This window comes from Pantherophis guttatus, chromosome 7 (assembly GCF_059756535.1).
Source record: "Pantherophis guttatus breed Tessera chromosome 7, ASM5975653v1, whole genome shotgun sequence".
Taxonomy (NCBI): domain Eukaryota; kingdom Metazoa; phylum Chordata; class Lepidosauria; order Squamata; family Colubridae; genus Pantherophis; species Pantherophis guttatus.
Genome location: NC_142069.1, coordinates 52866216 through 52890016, shown reverse-complemented (window position 1 = coordinate 52890016; position 23801 = coordinate 52866216).

Genomic DNA, 23801 nt, shown 5'->3' with positions numbered 1-23801 from the left:
GTTATGTTTTGCTGTTAACCAATTTAACCTTATTTTTTCATCCCCTGGGTTTCTTTGCAATTTACATTCCCAATTTTGAATTTCTTCTAATAATTTATTATATTCTTTCTCTCTCTCTTTTCTCCGTTTTACATTATATGATATCGTGAGGCCTCTTACATATGCTTTGGTTGTATCCCATAGGTTTTGTAGGGAAGTGTGTTGCTTTGTGTTTTCCTTATAAAACCATTCTAGCTCCTTTTCTATGTAATTCTTATACTCTTTTTCTTGCAGTATCTGTGTGTTCATAGTCCATCTATTCTTCTTTCTCTGCTGACCTCTCCACTTCATCATTATCGGGTTGTGGTCAGCCCAATTATTTGGTAAAATATCTACTTCTTCTATCTCCATTATTAACATCTTAGTTACCCAAATCATATCCAATCTTGACCATGATTTATGCGGATTCGAATAATATGTATAATTTCTTGCTTCAGGGTTAAGACATCTCCAGTTATCTACCATATCTAACTCTTCCACCATATCCATAAAGGTTTTAGGTAATACATTTTTTTTATTTTTGTTTTGCTGACCACATTCATAATCTTTTCTTACATCTAAGATAGCATTAAAATCCCCAATCAGACAGACATTCTCCATTTTTTGTTCTATAATTTTCTCATGCACTTTTTTGTAGAATTCTAATTGTTGACTATTTGGGGCGTATATTACTACCAATAATATCTTTTTGAGCTCAAAATTTAGCTCTACCATGACTATCCTACCTTCTGTATCCACATACCTCATATTACTGTCTATTCCTTCCTTGATATATATCACCACTCCTTTTTTTTTTCCTCTGCCAATGAAGCGTATTCTTTACCTAATTTTTTATATTGTATATATTTAATATCCTGTTTTCTTATATGTACCTCCTGGAGGCATACAATGTCTGATTTTTGTTTCAAATTTTTTTTGTAAATTTGGTGTCGTTTGGATGGTGAGTTGAGTCCATTAACATTTACAGATAGTATTTTTAAAGTCCGTTCCATTATTTATTTTTTTTATTGACTTTCCTGTTGTTTCTTCTTTATTTCTTCCTGTTCCTTTTTTTTGCCTCTTGTCTGCACTCCTTCCTCTTCCTGGGTCTCTCCTTCATCTACTTTCCCTCCTTGTTGTGGTGTTCTTTCCCGATCTCTCTTCTGTTTTCCTTTGATATTCTGTCCTTCCTCTTCTTTATTACCATTTGTTGCTTCAGCACCCATCATTTGGTCATATAATTCTTTTGCTTTGCTGTGCGAGTCCACCTTGATTTTCTTTCCCTGCCACGTTACTGACATTCCTTCCGGGGTTATCCATTTGAATGGTATATATCTTCTGTTTAGTAACGTGGCCAGGAACCAATAATCTCTTCGCAAATCTCGTATTCTTTTAGGTACTTGCTTTAGGGTGATTATTTCTTTATTTCTATAATACATTGGTTCGTCCTTTGTTATCTTATATACAATATCCCTCACCTTCCTTCCTTCCTTCTATAGAAATTTGGATGGTGATTTGGGAGAAAGTTGATAAAATACTGGGAGAACAATACAAGATTTTGAAAGAAATGACTAGCACTACCACAACCACGTTGAAAACAGCTAAGAAGCCAACACCATTTTTAACAGGAACAACGGCCTCCCCAGTGACACAGAAAACCTTGGAGGGAATGTTTGCATCAGACAAGCAACCCAGTACACCTAATATGCCAACAATGCAGGCCACGCTCATAACAATTCAGGAAACTATGGCCAAAATGCAAGAGTGTATGACCAGAAACCATGAACAATCCAGAAAAGACATGGACGAGGTAAAGAGAGAAGTCAAGAATGACATTCAAAAGATTGATGGAAAAATGGACTTAATACAAGAAATCATTCAAAAAAATGACCAAAGGATAAAAGAAATAGAACAAAAAACTGAATTGACGGAAGAAAAATTAGAAGCATTAGATACAAAAATGACAGGATTAAATAAGGAACTTGAGAACACTGTGGCCCAATTAGAAATGGAGAAGGCAGCATTCTATTTGCGTTTCCAGAACGTAGCGGAAGACCGGGAGGAAGATCTGACGATGGTAATGGCTGAGATGATAGCACAGGCACTCCAGAGAGAAAAAGACGAGATAATTAATGAACTAGATGAAGTTTACCGAGTCCACACTAACTACGCCCGACAAAACAAACTCCCTCGGGAGGTACACATAAGATTTGAAAAAAGTATGGTTCATTGACATTGCAATACCTGGTGATGCACGAATTGAAGATAAGCAGCAAGAAAAAATCACAAAGTACCGGGACTTACAAATTGAAGTTGAGCGACTGTGGAAAAAGAAATCGTGTGTTGTCCCGATTGTAATTGGAGCCCTCGGAGCAATACCCAAAGGGCTACCCCGCTATTTAGAAATCCTAAATTTGCCGGACTTGAACATTTTGACTCTACAAAAAACCACCTTACTTGGAACAGCTTACATCCTCCGACGATACCTTAACAGTTCCTAGGTCCTTGGTTAGGACTCGAGCTGCTGAGCTATTAACCAGCCTCAAAGGCTGTGAATCTCACTAAAGATTAACCAATAAATAATAATAATAGTAATAATAATAATAATAATAATAATAATAATAATAATAATAATAATAATATAGCTGTCAACTTGTGGCAATTTTTTTGAGATATCTCTAACAATTTTTGGGAAATTATATTTACTCACATACTCACGTAAACTAGGGAGTGACCCTAACTGTTTGAGATCATGTATTTTCTTAACAGGGATGTTATTGTCCACTATTAATGTCAGTATTTTTTTTTTAATATATTGCAAACAGTGATGTCTGTAGCTGGTCTATGACCATAATAAAGTTTCTATTCTATTCTATTCTATTCTATTCTATTCTATTCTATTCTATTCTATTCTATTCTATTCTATTCTATTCTATTCTACATAAATTAATGAATACTGTTTTGAACCCTTGCTGGCACAAATATTTACTTATTTGTCTATCTACATGCTTAATTTGTACCCCACCTTAATCAAATAACTCTTGATGGTTAACAAGATATATAGAAAAAGAATTTAAAATAACCATGGTGGTCATAAAAACCAAATAACAATAAAATAACCACTCAAAAATAAAACAGCTAAACATAAAAATAAATATGACTCAGGTGGTTAGAATAACTTCTGGAACAGTACTCCTTTTAGATCTTTCTGAATGCTGTCAAGAAGGAGCCAGCCTGATTTCTATAAGGAGATCGTTCCAGCAAATCTGCACTGCAATAACAAGAGCTTCAAGTCTAGAAGGTCACAAAATACTGAATCTGCTCCTTTGGAGATAGTGCTTGCCCATCCAGAGATAAAAATGGTATTGATGGAGTGGTCTAACTCTACCTTGATTTTAATAAAGCTATGATTTATATAAACTTGAAGGGACTTCCACAATTCTGTTATTAAATCTCACAACAATAAAGTAACATTCTTGGAATCTCTCTGATCTGTTTCTTGACCTGAAGAGTAGTCATAAGGACATCCAGCAAGGTACCATCATCAGTGGTATCAAATACCACTGAGAGATTTAAAATGACCAGAAGAGGCACACTCACTTAATCCAGGCCTGAAAGAGATCTTCAAAGAGAGTACTCAATACTGTCTCTGTCCCAAACCCAGTCCTGAACTCAGACTAAAACTGGTTCATGTAATCTATTTCATCTAGAATGCTCTGTGGTTGATATTCCACTATAGTGTCAACAACCTTCCCCCAAACTGAAGATTCTTGCTTGAATCCATCCTGAAATGATCTGCTCATTTTAGTGTCTGTTCTTTTTGTGTACTAGAAATACTTAAAACTATTGTGTGCCTTGGTTCAAAGCCTCAATTTATTAATGCCCAGTTGAAATTGTAGAGCCAGACATGTCTGTTTAAATAATCCTCTACACTACCGTACTTACTTTTAAAATGTTTAGGGCTTTCATATTGAATATGTGCTATTTCAGATAATAGTCATGAAATGCTTATGGTAAGGTGACAAACCCTTTACATGTTATTATTACTCTCAAATATTAAGAGGGAAGCAGACAAAGAAAGTATTTTTGGTGCTGTTTGATTAATATGAATTATTACTCAGCCTCTTTTTAATGAGGAATGCATCAGAAGTTCAGTTCTAACTCATTATATGTCTGATTGCAGCACTGGAGTATGCAAATACCTAATGTGAAACCTGCCAAGACCCCAAGTGCACCTCTCCTGATTGCTCAGTATTTGATACATGATCATTGCTACTCATAGTGGGAAGGAAATGAAAAGCTTTCAAATCCTAGCAAGTTATGTCAAAACAACTTCACAGGATTTTACAGAAAAACATTTCATTTTGGAGAAAAGAAAATTGTACATCCTTATAAAAGCACCATGTATGGAAAAACAAACCAATCATTTGCAGAACATGCCTATGCAAGGCCAAAGCTAAATAAAAAAATTGGGATGGAAATTTACATATAAAAACTGAGAAAATAAGATGAGGCCTGAGGGGGTGAGGGGGATAAATATACAAAGATGATCCATATTTTTAGAAGGAGTTTACACTTCAAAATGAATGGTGATGAAATGACAGCAAACAAAGAATTCAAATCCTTTGGTCAAATAAATGTTTACCTAGATTGTTTTTGGTGGGGGGAGGGGGCAGTATTTTTAATTAATATTTATTTTAAGCAAAATAAATCAAATTGTTTATTAAAGTGGGATGCAGTAAAATATCCAATAATAGAACTATATATAAAACAAACAAACAAACAAAAAAAAACAATGAGTTTAATAACATCTAAAGCAGTGGCTCCCAACCTTTTTGGGCATCAGGGACCAGTTTCATGAAAGACAATTTCCATGGATGGGGGGATGGTGGGGAGATGGTTTCAGTTTTGCTTGCTTCCCACCACACACCTCTAGCTGTACAGGCTAGTTCAGGTCACAGACTGGTATCCGTCTGTGGCCCAGGGGTTGGGAACCACCTGACATAAAGTTAATTTTAAGCATTTAATCAGTGTTTCTCAAACATGCCAACTCCAAGAAGTGTGGACCGTAACTCCCAGCCAGCCACACTTCTTAAAGTTTGAGAAACACTGATTTAGATCATTCTCTTTTATTTCTTTCCTGCTTATTTCTTTTCCTCTTACCGGATATGATCAGAGGGTTACAATATTCAGTATTCAGGTGCAAAACCTAAAAGATATAAGATAAAAAGAGGGATGAGGAGAGAAACATAAAATGAGTAAAAGGAAAACAGGATCTAATATCATAAAAGTTCTTACAGTGAACATTGTTGGCATTTTTTATCATGATTACAGAGACTGGAAATAAAAATAGTTTGTAGGTTTTTCAGCTCAGTCTGTGGAATGATATTTCTCTTCCCTTTCCTTCTATGGCAGAGGTGGTATTCAGCTGGTTCGCACCACTTCAGGCGAACTGTTAGTGAAAATTTGGCATGGTTCGCTGAACCGGTAGCGACCTCTGGCTGGCCACACCCCCAAACTGGTCACCCGGTCACCGCTTGCTCACCCCATCCAGCCACTTGCAGAATCTAGCCGCATACTTCTGCTCATCACTACTGGCAAAGGTAAGGCCGAAGGGCATGGGTTGGTGGTGGGCGGGGGAGGGAGAACTGGCAGAGGGGTGATACCAGTGGCAGGTAGACCAATGCATGCATGCAGGGAGGGAGGGGAGCGCGCAGGAGATCGTGGCACCGGAGCTCTTCCCATGTGTTTTCCCTCGTGAGTACCATGCTCATGAGTAAACATGCTCACAAGTAAACTGCAGATTAGAGGCAACCAGTACCTGGCTTGTTGGCCTCCGGATGTGAGATTCCCACCACTCAGCACCAGTTCAGAGGTTTCTTCCCCCCCATGGACAGAGAGAGAGAGGGAGGGAAAGAGAGAGAGAGAAGAGAGGGGGGAAGGGAAAGAGAGACAAGAGACAAAGAGAGAGGGGGGAGGGAAAGACAAGAGAGAGAGGGAGGGAAAGAGAGAGAGAGGGACAAGAGACATAGACAGAGGGGGAAAAGAGAGAGACAACACACACACATACAGAGAGAAAGTGATGAGAGAGATGAGTGAGAGGAGACGAAAGAGAGAGAGAGAGAGAGAGAGGAAAAGATGAGAAACAGAGAGAGGGAGAAAGAAAGAGAAAGAGATGAGAGAGATGAGAGAAAGATAGGGAGAAAGAAAGAGAAAGAGGTGAGAGAGAAATGAGAGAAAAAGAGAGAAGAGATGACAGAGAGAGAGGGAGAAATATATGAGAGAGGAAGGGAGAAAGAGAGAGGAGAGGGAGAGAGGGAGAAAAGAGAGACAGAGAGAGAGATACCTGTTTAAAAGAAAATAGAAAAATGTCTCTTTGAGTGTTTAGGCTTGGGTTAGACCAACACCATGGTCATTAAGTGAACCTTGTGGTGATTAAGCGAACACTGTGTTTGTTAAACAAGTCCATTTTTCCCAATGGGCATTTTTAAACAGAAAACAGAAGGAATTGTTGGAAACTGGCATAAAACATAGAAAACCTCAGTCACATGACTGTGTGGGATGTTGTAACTGGTCATAAATACAAATAATCCCAGATCTTTGCACTTTCCAACGTGCCCTGAAGACCTTTCTGTTTCAACAAGCAGGGCTAGCATAAACATCTAAATTCTATGCCAAGGTCTTAGCAGATACACCAAGTTGACTCAATTTCTTATTTACTGTTTATAAAAAAAATATTATTATATGTATATGAAATCTTAATCTGTTCACCGCCCTGAGTCCTTCGGGAGAAGGGCAGTATAGAAATTCAATCATTCATTCAATCAATCAATCAATCAATCAATCAATCAATAAATGTGTGTGTGTGTGTGTGTGTTTGTGTGCATGGCTGTCAAAACTCTGGGGAGGTCAGTCGTAAATTAGAACACTTGCTAAGCAAGTGAGGACAACTTGTATTTGGTTTGCCTTAAGGGTTCAGAGCTGTATGGAATCTGGTTTCCTTTTACCCTTTGGGGGATGCAAAAGGTCCAGATGCAGAAATCCTCATAGGGGGAACTAGGATCGTGACCACCAAGCCACGCCCATACAGTCACATGACCACAAGCCATGACCACTGTCACATGACCACCAAGCCACGCCCACCCAATCACATGACCACCAAGCCACGCCCACCAAACAAGCCACGCCCACAGAACCAGTAGTAAAAAAAATTGAATACCACTACTGTTCTATGGATACTATAGATGAAATAACTAACTCCTATTGAGCAGAAAAAGAAAGTTATAAATGAGAGCAGTGTTTAATGTGACATAGGGTGTAGAAATATTAAGATGAGTTGCCCTCATGTCCTTCTTAGGGCTGAAAGAGAGTGACTGACCCAAGGTCTCCCACTTGGTTTGTGCCTAAAGTGGGATTGGAGTTGACTGTCAGCTCACTGTTCCTTTACCTCTATGGCTATCTTAACAAAATATATTAATACAATGCTTTCTTCTAATAAAATTCATACTTAAAATGCTTCTCAATATAGATACCTATATAACAATAATGCAATAATTTATTGTGTGATTTGTTATAGCAGTAACAGTTATAAATGCTTAAGATGAGGCCTTAAAATAATTTACATAGGGAGAATCCTTAAAATCATCAATAAAATATATTTGTGGATAAAACAGTTTTTGTTTACTTCCTTTGGAGAAGTAGGAACATTTATTTATTTATTATTTTATTTATTTATTTATTAAATTTATATACTGCCCTACTCCCGAAGGACTCAGGGCGGTGAACAGCCAAAAGATAAAATACACATAGTACAAACGTTAAAAAACCATTTAAAATACATTAAATACTTTGGCCCAAAACAAATTTAAAACACCCCAATTTATAAAACAAATTTAAAAGCAGTTAAAAGGGAGGTTAGGCCAGACATTATTGTTTGCATGATAATCCATCAGTAAATATCGGTTTAGAGCCTAAACTGAGAATCTGATAAAAATATCCTGGGAAAAATGATCCAAATTGTTTCCATATTGATACTAAAAATTACATAAATGTTTCATGAGAACTGAGATTGACTTAAAAGAAACTTTACTTATTGTTATTATTATTCTTTTTTATGATATGCTCAATGATAATATAACAAGAATACAAATAAAAAGTCTTGGTACTCAAAAAGCTATCTATACCATATAGAGCATATAAAAGTTTTTAAAAGAATCATTTTGCTACAATATTTCTCTATCCTACCAATAATTTCCTTGATGGGAGTGATGAATGCATAAAACTTCTAATCCTGAAAATGTAAACTAATGAATACTTAATTATTTTTAATGAAACATTGGAAAAATGACTTATTAGGAGATAAAGAATGATAGGACTCCTCGCACCATTTAAGAAACACATAATAATGAGGGGAATAAAAGCAGCACATTTTTTGATATAGGGAATACTTTCAGAAAATATGTTCCACTATCTCTACTTCAGTCTATCAAAGTGCTTCATGTAGTATATTCATATTATTAGACTTTTACATTATCAAGGACAGAGCATTAAACCTGGCAAGTGTAAAGAGGGAAAGTTGTTTCAGCAGGAACATATGAAAGACATACATGGCCAGATTAAGTTGCTTTACATACCGATTCACAAGAATATCATGGATAGTATTTAGATCTCTCTGAAAATTGGAATCATATATTTACTTTTAAATAATTTTACTTGTCTTCTTTTGGTCAAATGAAGTAATCAATTCCAAGGAGAAATAATAAAGTTAGTATCTATATGGGGCTTATCAGCCATGTTAATGGGGAAAAATGAAATTCCAGTAATCTTTTATTGAGACCAACCCATTTCTAGGCACATTCAGTGATTGCCTCATTAAACTCTATGCCTAATACAGATCTTTTATAGTTGCAATACTAACATTACTTTGGATTTCATTTATTTTTATTGTTCTGTACATAGGGTGTGATTCCAAAAAGGTGCTTCAGACACTGTAAAGCATGAAGACATAAAGCCAAGCCAGTTAGATGTCAAGGTGTTGAACTAAGAGTGGAAAAATATCTATTCCATGACATCTCATTGGTTGAATTTGGCCTGGTCCTTTTACCTCAACCCAGTGACTTCATAGATAGCTTTTATGAGGAAAAAGAGAAGAAGGAAACATTAAGTACGTTACCTTGAATTTATATGGTGACTGGCTTCAACTCTTTAAAGTTGCATATTTAAAGCTACCTTTAAATATAGGTAGATTTAAAGTTGTAGAAATTGTGTGATCCAAGAAAAAATGAGTAGCTGATTTAAAGAGTTGCAGAAAGTGGTATGTTCATGACTCTAGTGCTCCTTAGCACTTTTTTGGAATCAAATCTAATGAATCGCCCAGTTATACCTTTACTCTGTGGCCAGCTTTCTTTTATGCTACTGGAAAAATACATGTCTACATTGGTTTTGCCAAAAAAGCCCAGCATTCAACAACTGAAATATCTTAAGGCTGAGCAATTTGGTACATACCAGTGAGTCAAACCTGGTTTTTAAATTATTCACGACTCTGGTAGTTAAAATTGCTTGGCTATGAATGTTTGGATTCACAGTTCAGATTCACATTTAGAAATGCTGGTAAAAGGAACTGCAAGGTTACAAATCTCACTTTTTTTGTGCCAGCCTAGTTTTTCTGGCACCCCTCTATCTCTGTGGCTTTATATCTTACTCTGCCCACATGCTTCTGTTGCGTCTGCTAATGAAACAACTAATATAGACTATTGCAGCAGTCCATATCCTTAGCATAATTACATTTTCCAATTTCAATTCAATTCAATTCAATTTATTACAGTCATAGACCAGAGACCATTTTTCCAATTACTAGAGAGTTCTTCCTGGGAAGAGCAAAATTTGCCAGCTAGCTATGCCAGTAATCAGTCTCTCTCCAAACTTCAATGACCAGGGACAGTAAGCTATACTTTCCTATAAAGGCAACTCACTGCTAATTCTTCTGAGCATTGCCTTAAAGAGACAAAATATTGCCAATGTGCCTACCCAACTTGGCATCCAAATGAAATCAGTGATGAAGTTGTTCTCCCAGTCCTCCAGGAGAGGACAAGCTTGCCAACCAGCTATATCAATTTTCTTGGAAAACCCACTGATCAGATGCAGAAAAGTACATCATCCTTCAAGGTCAAAGACAGTGGTCATTCTTCAGTGTCTTCTGAAACATGAAGACAATGTAAGCGAAGTAAGTGATGAAGACAGTACTTAATTTTTGAACATTTATATCTTTAAATTGGAGTAGGACACTTTCTACTGAATATCTTAGGCTTTATGTTGGAAAATCTTTAATCTACTGTTCTATCCTTTTCTCATTCCTATCTCTGAGATGCAGGGTGGAATATTTCAAAAAATTAAACCTGGAAAATAATCAGCTGAAGGACAATAAGGATAATTTTCTCAAAAGGTCTACCACTCCTGTTATTTTTATCCTCTTCCTCAAGCTGGAAGCTTCCTTGTTATAGACAATGAATAAGCAAATTCTTTTTCATTCTCTTATCTTGAATTGAACAACACACTCAAGACTCTAGTTCAAATTCCATTAAAGCCAATTTGCTCTATTTCCCTGCTCAACTGCTACCAATTTTCTGTTAACTGGTTTTTCTTCAACTTTTTTCTTCTCAGGACCTTTTCCTATTTTTGGAAATTATGGAAGACCCAAAAGAGCTTTTGTTTATATGGATTACCAATTACCAATACTTACTAAATTAAAAATTGAACTTGATGCATTTGTAAACTATTTATTTATTGAATCATGCAAGGTAAATCATGCAATATTAAACTTATTAAATATTAACATCAATAAAAATTCATGAAAAAACTATATTTTTAACAAATAAAAAAGTTAATGAGAAGAGTCACATTGTTTTAATTTTTTGCAAATTTCTTCAATATCTGACTTAACAGAAGAATTGTCATAATGTTTCTGCATTAAATCTATTGCAATATTTTAGTTGAAGTATATGAAAAAAAATTGGTTTCATGCAAATATACTGTATATTTGGAAAAAGAAGACATATTTTGATAGTTGTTTCACATAATTATGGATATTCTTCTTTGATACTACACCAAAACTTAATAAGTGGTAATTTCTCAAAGATTGGTTGCAATGTGGAATCTGAAAAAAAATGAATGAACTTTTTGTATTTGGTTACATTTACACCTAGTGGTCTCTTGCACTTTAAATGTATTTTTACCTATGCATGATTTTGCTTATCTGGAAAATATTGGTTTACTGACTTTGGAAGTAGAGCTTCCAAATGTTGACACATTTAATTTAATTGGCTTCACTCCAACAGCACAGTCCCAAATATTCTTGCCAGTCCAGATGTTCCTTCAGCTTGCCAGTTACCACAATCATATCAAAACAATCCATCCAAGTCTTGAATCTCCAAAAGAGAGAAGAAGTCCCAAAGATGGACTAGTTGGCAGTCACATGATGCAGGTTGGGTCTCCTATAGCATCACTGTCTACTCCTGTTCCTATCATCCACTTGGATATCTGAGTTCTCCAGTCAGCCAGGACTCCTACTCTCAGGGCTATTGCCATGGTCACTTCACCACAGTCACCCAGCACAGCCCACTGCCATCCTATTCCTGAAGTGGACCATGAAATGGAGGATGGAAAATAAGGAGTGGTCCATTCAAGTTTTGCCTCACTATCATACAGTATCTTCAAGGGCTGGCCAAACAGTCAGCTGCACCAAAAATAGTTAATCGCTGACACCACCAGTCTTCAACACCAGCCTGCTATGCTGTTCCATGCCATTCCATGCTCCTGATGTCAAGTGATCATTCTGCATTCCAATCTGCTGCTTGGAAAGGTCCATGTGGGGGCCCATTGTTTGTTTGCTGCTGCTTCTCACAATTTTAATTTTTTTTTTTTACTTTACAAAGTCTGGCTTGATTTTGTGAGATGGTTTTGGGGAAATTACAGTTCTTAGACCACACTTTGGGAAACACTACTGTACTTTATTTAATTTGCATTTTTAAGACTGGTTAACATAGAAGAGGATAGTTGGAGAGAAAATTTTAAGAGATTACTGTGGATGAACCAAATTTCTGCACCCACTTTTCCTTTTGCTATCCCCACATTTGTCTTGTAACACATTTCACAGCATATGTATGCATATTTTGACACCCATCTTCCCCCCAAATGTGGCACAGCCATGATATACGGTATAACAGAGATCTCAATCTTTTGGACTGATGGGGTCATCTGACATATTGAGTGTTTGTTACAAGCTTAATAGCCAAATAGAGAAGATAAATCTTTCAGGTTCAATCAGTGGGTGCCATAATGAACATGGGTAACTACAAAATAAACACCGGGGTAGGGGGAATTTGGTGGGGTGGGCGAGAAAAGAGATGCTTTTTGGCATGCTAGTGCCATATGCCCCACACTGATGGTGCCCTTTCCTGCTGCTCTTTATGATCCCCTAAGAGTTTTCATAGGTAGGAAAGACAGAGTCAACCTTGAACCCTTATGATTCCATCCATGTATAATTTATTTCAACTTCTCCATCTAGCCACCAACCTTGGAGTTCCTAGTAATCCTACATTTACATCTCAATAGGATCAAATTTAATTAGTTTCTCAAATCACCCAGAATCAGTTAAGTACTGCAACCTGCTGAGGTTTTTTGCATATACATCAATAGCATTATAGTTCTAGTCTGCCTATTATTATTATTTTACAACCACTTCAAATAAGATTGTATTTCTTCTTTCTAGTCACACACATTGCAACTCCCTCACTCTCTTCATTTACATTGTGAATATCTGTTCTATCCCCCAAACCCCTCAAAAGACTTTACTTTGTAAAAGCTTGTTGTTTATGAGATAATTCCTTGTCATTAGTCTTAAATTCTGGGTGCTATTTGATAAAATGAAAAGTGAAGGCAGATATTTTCATTTTATAGGAGCAGAACACTCCAGCGATGACAGCTCTTTACATCCATAAGACTTGGATAATTACTAGTTACAATCATTCAGCTTGAGAGAACAGTGCACAAAAGCATGCCATAATACATGTTTGAAGTAGAGTGTCAACTTCAAATTGAACCTGGCAGCAGCCATCTTTCTGTTCCTCAGTTGCCACACAGAGGAGGAAGGGGGGGGAAGGAGGTTGGAATGCATTACTAGACACAATAGAGAGCTTCCTAGTGAGAACCAAGCCATCTCTACTGGCAATAGATAAGTCTGGAGAATGAGCCTTGACGTTAAACCAATTTTCATAAACCTACCCTGGGGTCCTGAGCCCCGGCCACCAATCCAACAACACCAGAGGGTCAGAAAAGACTCAGGGAAGATCAGAGATGGAGAAGATGGGTGAACCAGCAGCTAACCCTAGTGCTATCCCAGTCAGGGCTGTACAGCAGGCAAGCCAGCGAGGCAGCCCTCCCACTGGCGGCCAGGCCGAAGATCCATGTGGACAGAATTGAGAGGCCAGTGATGCGGGAGGATGCCCTAGCCACTGAGGACATCTACTGAGCAGAGGGGGTGGCCAGGCACAGTGGTGTTTCCCCTGAGGTTCCCTTGATCACCAGCCACTCTTGCCCCAAGATGGAAAACAAAGAAAACCACCAAAAGGGAATGTAAGTACCTGACTGCCCTTCACAGCCCATTGGTAGAGTGGCTGAGGGAGAGGTATGACCGCATGAAGATCTAAGGAGTGTAACCAATGTGCCAGGCTGGGTCATTTGTGGCAGCAGTGGCTTGGTCAGTTCAGCCACTTCTAATCTGCTGGAACCTGAGCCCAACCTCAGCAGCCCAAGTGGCCAGCCAGCCAGGGCAGTGAGTCCAGGCTGAAGGCAGAACCCCCCACCAGCAACAAGTAACAAGTTCAGTGGGGCAACCTCAGATACCTCAGCTATCTGCCATGGCCTTACTATCTGGGGCCCACCTGGTTCCCCAGATTGTGGGCACCCCCCTCCTCCATTGCCAGTAGACCCACCACCAATGAAGGCCATGTCTGACAGAGACCCAGAGAAATTGTTATTCTTCCTGAGCAAGGTATGGGCCCACCTATACTGCTATGCCCCAGCCTACCCATGTGAACGTCATGGCTGCCAACCTGGAGGGGGAAGCTGTGGAGTGGATGATAAAACTCCACGATGAGGACATGCCAGAACTGGGGAATGTTGAAGTCTTCATGGGGGAGCTGAGAGCCAGATTTAAAGATGAATTCCAAGCCCTGCAGACTAAAGCCAAAATTTGAGACCTAAGACAGAGGGGCCAATCTGTGTAGGGGTATGTTCCAGAATTCCACAGGGTGACTGGCAAGCTGAAAGAGTGACTGGACCAGCTGCTGATCTATTATTTTAAGGAGGGACTGGATCGAGAGTTGCTGTAGGCCTTTATTTACCAGGGAGCCCCAGAACAAAGTCATTACTGATAATAGATGGCCATAGTGATGGACCTGAGCTTAAGCAGTGCAAGAAGCACAGCGGACCCAACCCAAAGCCCAAGCGGACGCAAGGCCATTGGTTTGGTCACTGGCCTGTTGTTGCTCCACCCACTGAACCTCCTCCTGCCCTGGTCCAAGCCCCCATCAAGTTCTTCAGGTGTGGCCAGCAGGGCCATTGAGCCATTGAGTGCCTGGCACCCACACCCCAGCTGAAAGTGACCCTGGCCACATCATCCAAACCAAAAAATCACTGCAGAAGGGCTGGGAAAAGTCCATCTTGGTGCGCCAGGCCATTGAGGTCCCCCCTCCTTCAAGTGAGGGAGAGGGAACTCTGGTCAAGAGGGACCAGAAGCCTGCCTTCTATGATAGCGACGATGAGGGCAGAAGTGACCCAATGGTAAATGAAGCCCTCCACCTCTTTGCCATCCCCACAAAAATCATGGTGCCAAAGTCAGGAATTCAGGGAGAGGTGGATGCCCTAATAGACTCAGGCTGCACCAGATGTTTAATCAGCCTACCAATGGTGCTGAAACTAGGGATCTGAGTGAGGAAACTGCCCCAAGCCATGAGGTTCAAGCAGGTTGATGGATCACTGATAGATGGCTCCCCTGCAATGCACCTCACTGAGCCAGTGTGGCTAGAGATGGGCCAACATTGGGAGATCATCCAATTTGTAACAGTCCCAAAAATGACAGAGGCAGTAATTCTAGGATTGTCCTGGCTAGACCTTGTCCTGGTGGGAAGGGGAAGAGAGAAAAATGAGGCTAGGAAGAGGCCTCTCCCCCCTCAGAACAACTGGGAGGGAGGAGCTGTCCAGCACTGGCCGAAACATAAACAAAATATGTTCCTGAAAGCTGAATCAGAGCAACCACCAGGGACCCAGCTAATCCCCAAAGAAAAATCCTGGGTAGCCGCTCCCATGCTATTCAAAAAGAAAAAAGACGGGACAATGAGACTATGTGTGGACTTTAGGAGTATCAATGATATGTGTGTGGGAAACCTGTCCCCCTTCCCCCTAATGAAGGACATGCTGACCCATCTAGCAAAGGGGAAAAATTTCACCAAGCCAGACCCGAGGGAGGCATACTATAGAGTGAGAATCAGAGAGGAAGACAAATGGAAGACTGCTTTCAACTGCCCACTGGTCAGCTTCCAATTCAAAGTAATGTCATTCAGGCTTCAAGGGGCTCCTATGGTCTTCATGCAACTCATCAGTGAGGTGCTGTATGAGTATACAGGTAAGGGGGTCCTAGTGTACTTAGATGACATACTCATCTTCACCAAAATGATGGAGGAGCATATCGAACTGGTCCACCAGTTTAGGTACTAAAGCAACTCCTGACCACGAACCTATATGACAAGCTATCCAAATGCTCCTGACCACGAACCCATATGACAAGCTATCTTGACTACCTAGGCTATTGAGTGTTTAGCGAGGGGGTAGAAATGGACCCAGGAAAAGTAAAAGCCATACTGGAATGGCAACCCCCTTGAATCCACAAGCAACTGCAGAGGTTTTTGGGATTTGCAGACTTCTACTGGCAGTTCATCCCCTCTTTTGCCAAAACAGCCCTTCCCATCACCAAACTGCTAAAGACAGAGAAAGGAGTCCAGTCTAGCCAGCTGCTAGAATGGACCGTGGAGTGCCAGGGGGCATTTGAGAAACTCAAATGGTTATTCACGGAGGAAACCAAACCCCAAGGAGCTATTTGTCATTCAGGTAGAAGCCACTGATGTAGCTAAACAGACAGTCCTCCTCCAGAAGAACAAGGAGGAGAAACCTCCAACCATGTACCTACATCTCCAGAAAACTCACCAACCCTGAACGGTGGGCGGTGTGGGAGAAAGAGGCCTTTGCATTCCATTGAACACTATTAACCTGGAGGCACTTCCTAGAAGGGAGCCAAGTGCCATTTGAAGTATGGACTGATCACAAAAATCTGTAGGCCCTTAAGACCCCTTGGAAACCACCTCCCAAAAAAGTTTGATGGGCATAGTACTTCAACCGGTTTGATGTCACACTGAAATACATTCCCGGTAGGAAGAATTTCCTAGCTGATGCCCTGTCCCATGTGCCCCAATACAAGAGTAAGCACGAAGAAGTGGTCAATGCCATCATTCCCATCTCCCAGAAAGCAGTGCAAGTCACCATGAGGCAACAACTCAGAGATGATTGAGCAAGCCGGGAGAAGAGCTAACTGAAGAGCTCAAAGCTGAGCTGCAAACCGACCCCTGGTTCAGGGACAACCAACAACTCCTGACGGGTTGGCATGGAAAGGTCCAAAGTTGTACATCCCCAGCACTCTCCAGATCCCAGTTCTGCAAAGGAGCCATGACACCAAGGAAGCCGGCCATTTGGGATTTCTAAAAACATGCCATCTGGTGTGAAAGTAGTTTTGATGGCCAATTATGAAAAATGATACTGAAAGCTATGTAAAAAGCTGTGCAACATGTGCAGCAATGAAAAAAAAACCTGGCGAATAAAATTTTTTTTTCTTTACTCTCTTTTTTAAAGTTGGGTTTTTTATATTTTTTTGGCTGACCTTTGGACTTCTTGCTTTTGTTTCTTGGTTACTAATTTTTTTTTTTAGCAGTTGGTGTTTTTTCTTTTTCTTCTTTTTTGTTCTTCCACTGTCTGGATTTTCTTTTTCTTTTCTTTTTTCTTCTTTTTTCCTATTTCAGTTTCCTTTTAGGGGGAAAATTAGTGTTTGGTTTTGTTAATATCATTTTTTAAACTTATGGATTAGGGTATCAAGAACCTGAAGATCTGTGGTGACCAGGACGATAAACGTGGATTATAAATATTGATTTATGAAATTTGGATTATAAATTGGGCGATTTGAAAGTAAAGATTAAAATGGAGAAGCAACCACAACATTTATCATCACCATCAATAACAGCAACACCAAGCTCTGCAGCACAAAAAGCAGCAGAAACAACAATGCAACAAGACAAAACCAACATGGAATTAAAAAGCATGATATAGGCAATGCATGATGACCTTAAGGAGATGGAAGAAATGATGGGAAGAAATGAACAAAGATTGATAGCAGTGGAAGAGAAAACAGAAGCAACAGAGAAAAAGGTGGAAGAGATGGATTATAGGCTCACAACTACAGATAAAAGCCAGGAAAAGACAATTATACAACTCGAGGTAGACAAGGCAGACTTTTACTTAAGATTACAAAATATAGAGGAAGAAAAAGGAGAGAATCTACTAGAAAAAATTGCTGAAATATTAGCAGAAGTAATGAAAGAAAGTCCAGAAAAGATAATTAATGAGATAGATGAAACTTACAGAGTATATACAAGATATGTGATGAGGAATAATCTACCTAGAGAAATACATGTTAGATTTACCAAAAAAACTTTGAGAACAGAGATCTTGCAACTTATGAGGAACCCAATGATATAATATAAATATATAAATATATAAATATAGTGGCATTGAAACAAGTTCCAAGAAGAGTGAGAGATTTAAGAAAAGAATACCAATTTTTGATGAAACATTTGATTAAAAAAGGAGTGAGTTTTAGATAGTTGATACCAGAAGGAATCTTGGTGAATTTACAAGAACAAAGGCACAGATTGGATATAGTAGAAAAGGCAGAGCTATTTTATCTGCAATATATAGAACAACAAGAAGAAGCAAAAGTGAGAGAAGAAGAAGGGGCAAGCTGCCAGGAAGAGAAAAGAGAACAACTAACAATGACAACCAAGGAACAAGAGGAAAGAGCATTGAGAGAGGGGGCAAAAGCAAAAGAGATAAAAGAACAAAGAGAAAGAGTGACTAGATCTACTAAACAAATAACCAAGTAAAAATGGAAGAAGTAAAAGTAATATCAGTGAATATAAATGGACTAAATTCAGTAATAAAAAGAAGAAGAATATTGGACAAAATAGAAAAATTAAAATTAGAAATTATATATCTACAAGAAGTTCATATTAAGAAACCATGTAAGTATCTATTGGAGCAAAAGAAATTTGGAATACTAATACAACACTTGCCAGTCAAAGTAAAAGAGGGGAGCATTATATATTTAAAAAACAATTCAATCCAAACAGATTTTTGAAGATGAGGAAGGAAGGATATTAATGGTCGAAATAACTATGAATAAAAAAAAAACATTGTTATTGGCAATATATGCTCCAAATGATAATCAAGAAGAATATTATGGGAAATAACATAAAAAAATAATAGAATATGAATACGAAGACATATGTATATTAAGGGATTTCAATGCAATAATAGACAATGAGTTGGACTATAAACCTACAAAATTAAATAGGAAGATAAGAAAAACATTTCCAAAAACTTTTTCCACAATGATAGATGAATTAAGTCTACAAGATGCTTGGAGGCAAAGCCATCCAAAAGAAAAGCAGTACACATTTTACTCAAATAGACATCTATTGTGGTCAAGAATAGACATGATATACAAAAGGTATATACAAAAGAATGAAGGCTATTGCTATAGGTGCATTGTAAGCCACCCTGAGTCTTCGGAGGAGGGCGGCATATAAATTGAACTAATAAATAAATAAATGATGTGGATGTCAACAGAATTAATAGCTAAAATACAAGAAATTGATATTGGAATAAATGTATGGGCATACCACAATCCAATAATAATGACATGGAAAGGGAAAAAAAGAAAAATGAGATGGACATTAAATCAAAAATTACTAAATGAAAAAAAAATTCCAAGAATATATGAAAAAAGAATTGACTTTCTTTTTTAAAGAGAATAAGAAAGAAGATACATCTTTACAAAATGTGTGGGATACCAGTAAAACATACATTAGAGGATTGGCAATGACATATTTAGGAAAACGAAATAAACAAAATAGGCAAATGCAAAAGAACTTAGAGGAAGAATATAAGAGATTAGAGATGGAACTACAAAAAAAACCTGCATGACAAAAAGATTAAAAATTTGTTGGATTTGAAAAAACATAAGATGAATTTAATGGAAAATGAAGAACTGGCAAATAGAATAAAAGCTACAAAGCAAAACTTTTTTGAAAATGCAAATAAACTAGGACGATGGTTAGCATATAAAATGAAAAAAGAGAAAGAAAAGAAATTAATAATTAATAGATCAAGATGGAAAGATATGTTATAGAAGTGTGGAAAAGAAGAAGAATAATTGAGAAATACTACAATGGATTGTATCAACAAGAAATAATAGAAGAAGATGAGATAGAACAATATTTGAAGAAAATGGAACTGCCTAGAATCCCAGAAAAATTCAAAAAATTATTAGAAGAAAGAATATCTATGATGGAATTAATGGAGGGAATTAAAAGACAGAAAAATGGCACCAGGCCCAGATGGATTACCAGCATAGGTATATAAAACTCTACAAGAGGTACTAAGCAATGTGATGCTGCAAGTATTCAATGAATTATTACTTAAAGCTAAAATTCCGGATTCATGGATGGAGGCATATATAACTTTAATACCAAAAGAAGAGGTAGATCTGCAACAGATAAAGAATTACAGACCGATATCTTTATTAAATGCGGATTATAAGATTTTTGCATCAATCCTGGCTGAAAGATTAAAAAAATTATTAAACGAGTTTATACATTCGGACCAAAATGGCTTCTTACCAAAAAGACAAATTAGAGATAATATGCAAACTATATTAAACACATTAGAATATTATGAATTATTATGAACATACGGATAAGAGAATGGAGAAGATGGAATATAACCAAGCAGCCACAAATAAGGACCTAGAGGACTCGTTATCATATCTCGAGATGGAGAAGGCATCCTTCTACTTAACGTTTCAGAACGTAGAAGAGCAAAAGGAGGAGGACTTAGGAGAAATCATGACTGAAATACTCTCAGAAGTGACCCAGAGGGACAAGGAAGAGATACGAAGTGGAATAGATGAAATCTATAGCGTTCACACGAACTACGCCCGGAGAAATAAGTTACCAAAAGAAATACACATTAGATTTACAAAAAAATCTTTAAAAGAAGAGATCTACAGGAGGATGAGAGAGGATACAACTATGTATAGGGGAAAAGAAATTTTAACCCTCAAACAGATACCAAAAAGGACAAGGGACCAAAGAAGGAACTACAACTTTCTAACGGCACAGTTGAATAAATTTAAAATAAAGTTCCGCTGGCTAATACCGGAGGGTCTATTAATCTCCTGGGAAGACAAAAAATATAGAATTGATAATTTAGAAAAAGCACAGAACTTTTTCGACCAACACTTCGTACTGGAGGAGGAGCAGGAGAGCAGAGAAGAAGAGGAACTTAAGAGGCAAGAGGAACAGCAGACAGAGAAAGAAGAAAGAGATCAAGAAGAGGGGAGAAGATTGGAAAGAGAAAGAATGGAGAGAGAGGGAGCGAGGGAAAAGACGCAAAGAATTACTAGAAACACAAAAAGACTGAAAACAACGAATAGATAAATAAAGAGAGATGGAAAGAGAGCTAAAACTTATTTCAATCAATATAAATGGACTTAATTCACCAGCCAAAAGAAAACAGACATTTACAAAACTTCAAAAACTAGAAATAGATATCATAACACTCCAAGAAGTACATATCAAAAGACAGCATCAAAAATTATTGGACAATCAAAGATTAGGAAGACTATATGCATCTCTAGGAGACCAAAAAAAGAGAGGAGTCCATGATTGCATATATGTAAAGAAACACCTAAAAACAAAACAAATATATGCAGACACAGAAGGACGTATCTTAATAATAGAAATACAAACAGGATCCAAAACAATATTATTAATATCTATATATGCACCCAATGGAAACCAAAATGACTTTTTTAAAAAGCTACATAACATAATCAAAGACCTGGAATACGAAACTATCTGCATGGTAGGAGACTTCAATGAAATCATGGACATAGAAAAAGACTATCGGAGTAACAAACAAAGTAAAACTAGAAAGAAAATTCTACCAGAATCTTTCAAAGACATGATCAACGAACTGCACTTACACGACGTATGGAGAGAGGCAAACACACAAACAAAACAGTATACATATTACTCGAACCCACACCAGTCATGGTCCAGGATCGACATGGCCTGGATGACTTCGGACCTCAGAGAGGAAGTAAAAGATATCAAAATAGCAGCGAACACCTGGGCAGACCATAACCCCATTAAAATAGTATGGAAAGGACATCAAAAGCAAAGGAGGTGGATGATGGCCATGGGAATAATAAAAGATAAGGAATACATACAGATGATTGAGAAAGAGGTTTAAATGTTCCTACAAATAAATACTAAAGAACAGACATCACTTCAAAACCTTTGGGACACAATTAAAGCATACATAAGAGGTCTTACAATTGCTTATATGGCAAAAAAAAATAAAGAGAAACAACAGTCAAGGAATAAGTTGTTAGAACAACTCAGAATATACGAACTAGAATTGCAGAAGGAACCCCACAACAAAACAATAAAAGAAAAATTAAATCTTACTAAACATAAAATCAATCTGATTACCCAGACAGAAATTGCACAGAAAATCAAGCTAGCAAAACAGAAACATTTTGAGCATGCAAACAAAATGGGGCGGTGGTTAGCGTATAAACTGAAAAAAGAAAAAGAAAGGAGAACAATATTTCAATTGCAGGACGAAACAGGACAAATATACCATACCAATCTAGATAAAAAACGTATAGTCAAAGATTTTTTTCGAAGTCTCTACAAGAAAGAAGAGATCCGGGATGAAGACATTAAGGAATACTTATGTAAAACAAACATTACAAAATTAGAGTAGTCCCATAGAGAAGCATTAAATAGACCAATTACGATGTCCGAGCTGGTGGAAGCAAGGAAAAAGCAGAAAAATAACAAGGTTCCAGGCCCGGACGGAATACCAACGGAGTTTTACAAAAACTGTCAAAATGCAATGGATGAACTGTTACTCCAAGTTCTCAATGATGCATTATTAGAAGCAGAAATTCCCAAATCCTGGACCGAAACCATTATTACACTCATCCCCAAAGAAGATATGGACCCCACACAAGTTAAAAATTATAGGCCGATCTCATTGCTCAATGTAGACTACAAACTCTTCATGTTGGTTATAATGCAAAGACTGAAAATAATTATTTATAAATACATACATACAGATCAGAATGGTTTTGTCCCAAGAAGACAGATCAAAAACAACATAAGAACAATTATCAACGTCCTGGAATATTACGAGAAAAGAGTTGACAAACAAGTAGCCTTAATCTTTTTAGACGCACAAAAGGCATTTGACAATCTAAATTGGAATTTCCTCATATTGCAACTAGAAGCCATGAATTTCGGTGTCAAATTTTTACATATGATTAGAAAAGTATACTCCTTCCAAACGGCCAAAATTATGATTAATGGAGATATGACTGAAAATCTGGATATACAAAAGGGTGTGAGACAGGGTTGCCCTTTATCCCCACTACTGTTCATAATTTCATTTGAAATATTACTAAATGAAGTTAGGAAAGATGCGGAAATAAAAGGTTTGAGAACACGGAAAGAAGAGTACAAATTGCAAGCCTTCGCTGACGATGTGGTATTTATAATAGAGCAACCGGAAATAATAGGAACCAAACTTTTAGCGAAGATAGAGGAATATGGAAGAGTCGCAGGGCTTAAAATTAACAAACAAAAAACTAAAGCATTAACAAAGAATTTGACAAAGGTACAGGAGACAAAACTAGAAGATAAATTAGGAATACAAATTGTAAAGAGAATAAAGTATTTAGGAATCTGGCTTACTGCTAAAGCAATAACAATTAGAGAAGACAATTATAACAAATTAATGAAACAAATTAGAAAAGATCTGGAAACGTGGAACAAATTACAACTGTCATTTCTAGGGAAAATCGCATCCATAAAAATGAATATACTGCCTAGATTACTCTACCTCTTTCAAGTAACCCCAATCTGGCCAGGAAAGAACTTTTTTAAGGACCTTAATAAAATAATAACAAAATTTATTTGGAATGGGAAAAGGGCCAGAATCAAAATAAAGTGTATGCAAGATATTCGGGAAAAAGGAGGTTTAGGCCTACCGGACTGGGAGTTATATTACAAAGCAGCATCACTAAACTGGATAAGGGATTGGATAGATCTCAAGAATAAAAGAATGCTACTACTAGGCTTTGAATTACAACGCGGATGGCATGCCTTTTTGTGGGAGGGAAAGGACAAGCACCATGGATATTTCCAGCAACATATTATCAGAGAATCACTGTACAAAACATGGCAAGAGATTAGAAAGCACTATACCAAAATTCCACGATGGTTATCGACAATGGAAGCACTAATATATCCCAACGCCATGGATATAGAGAAAAT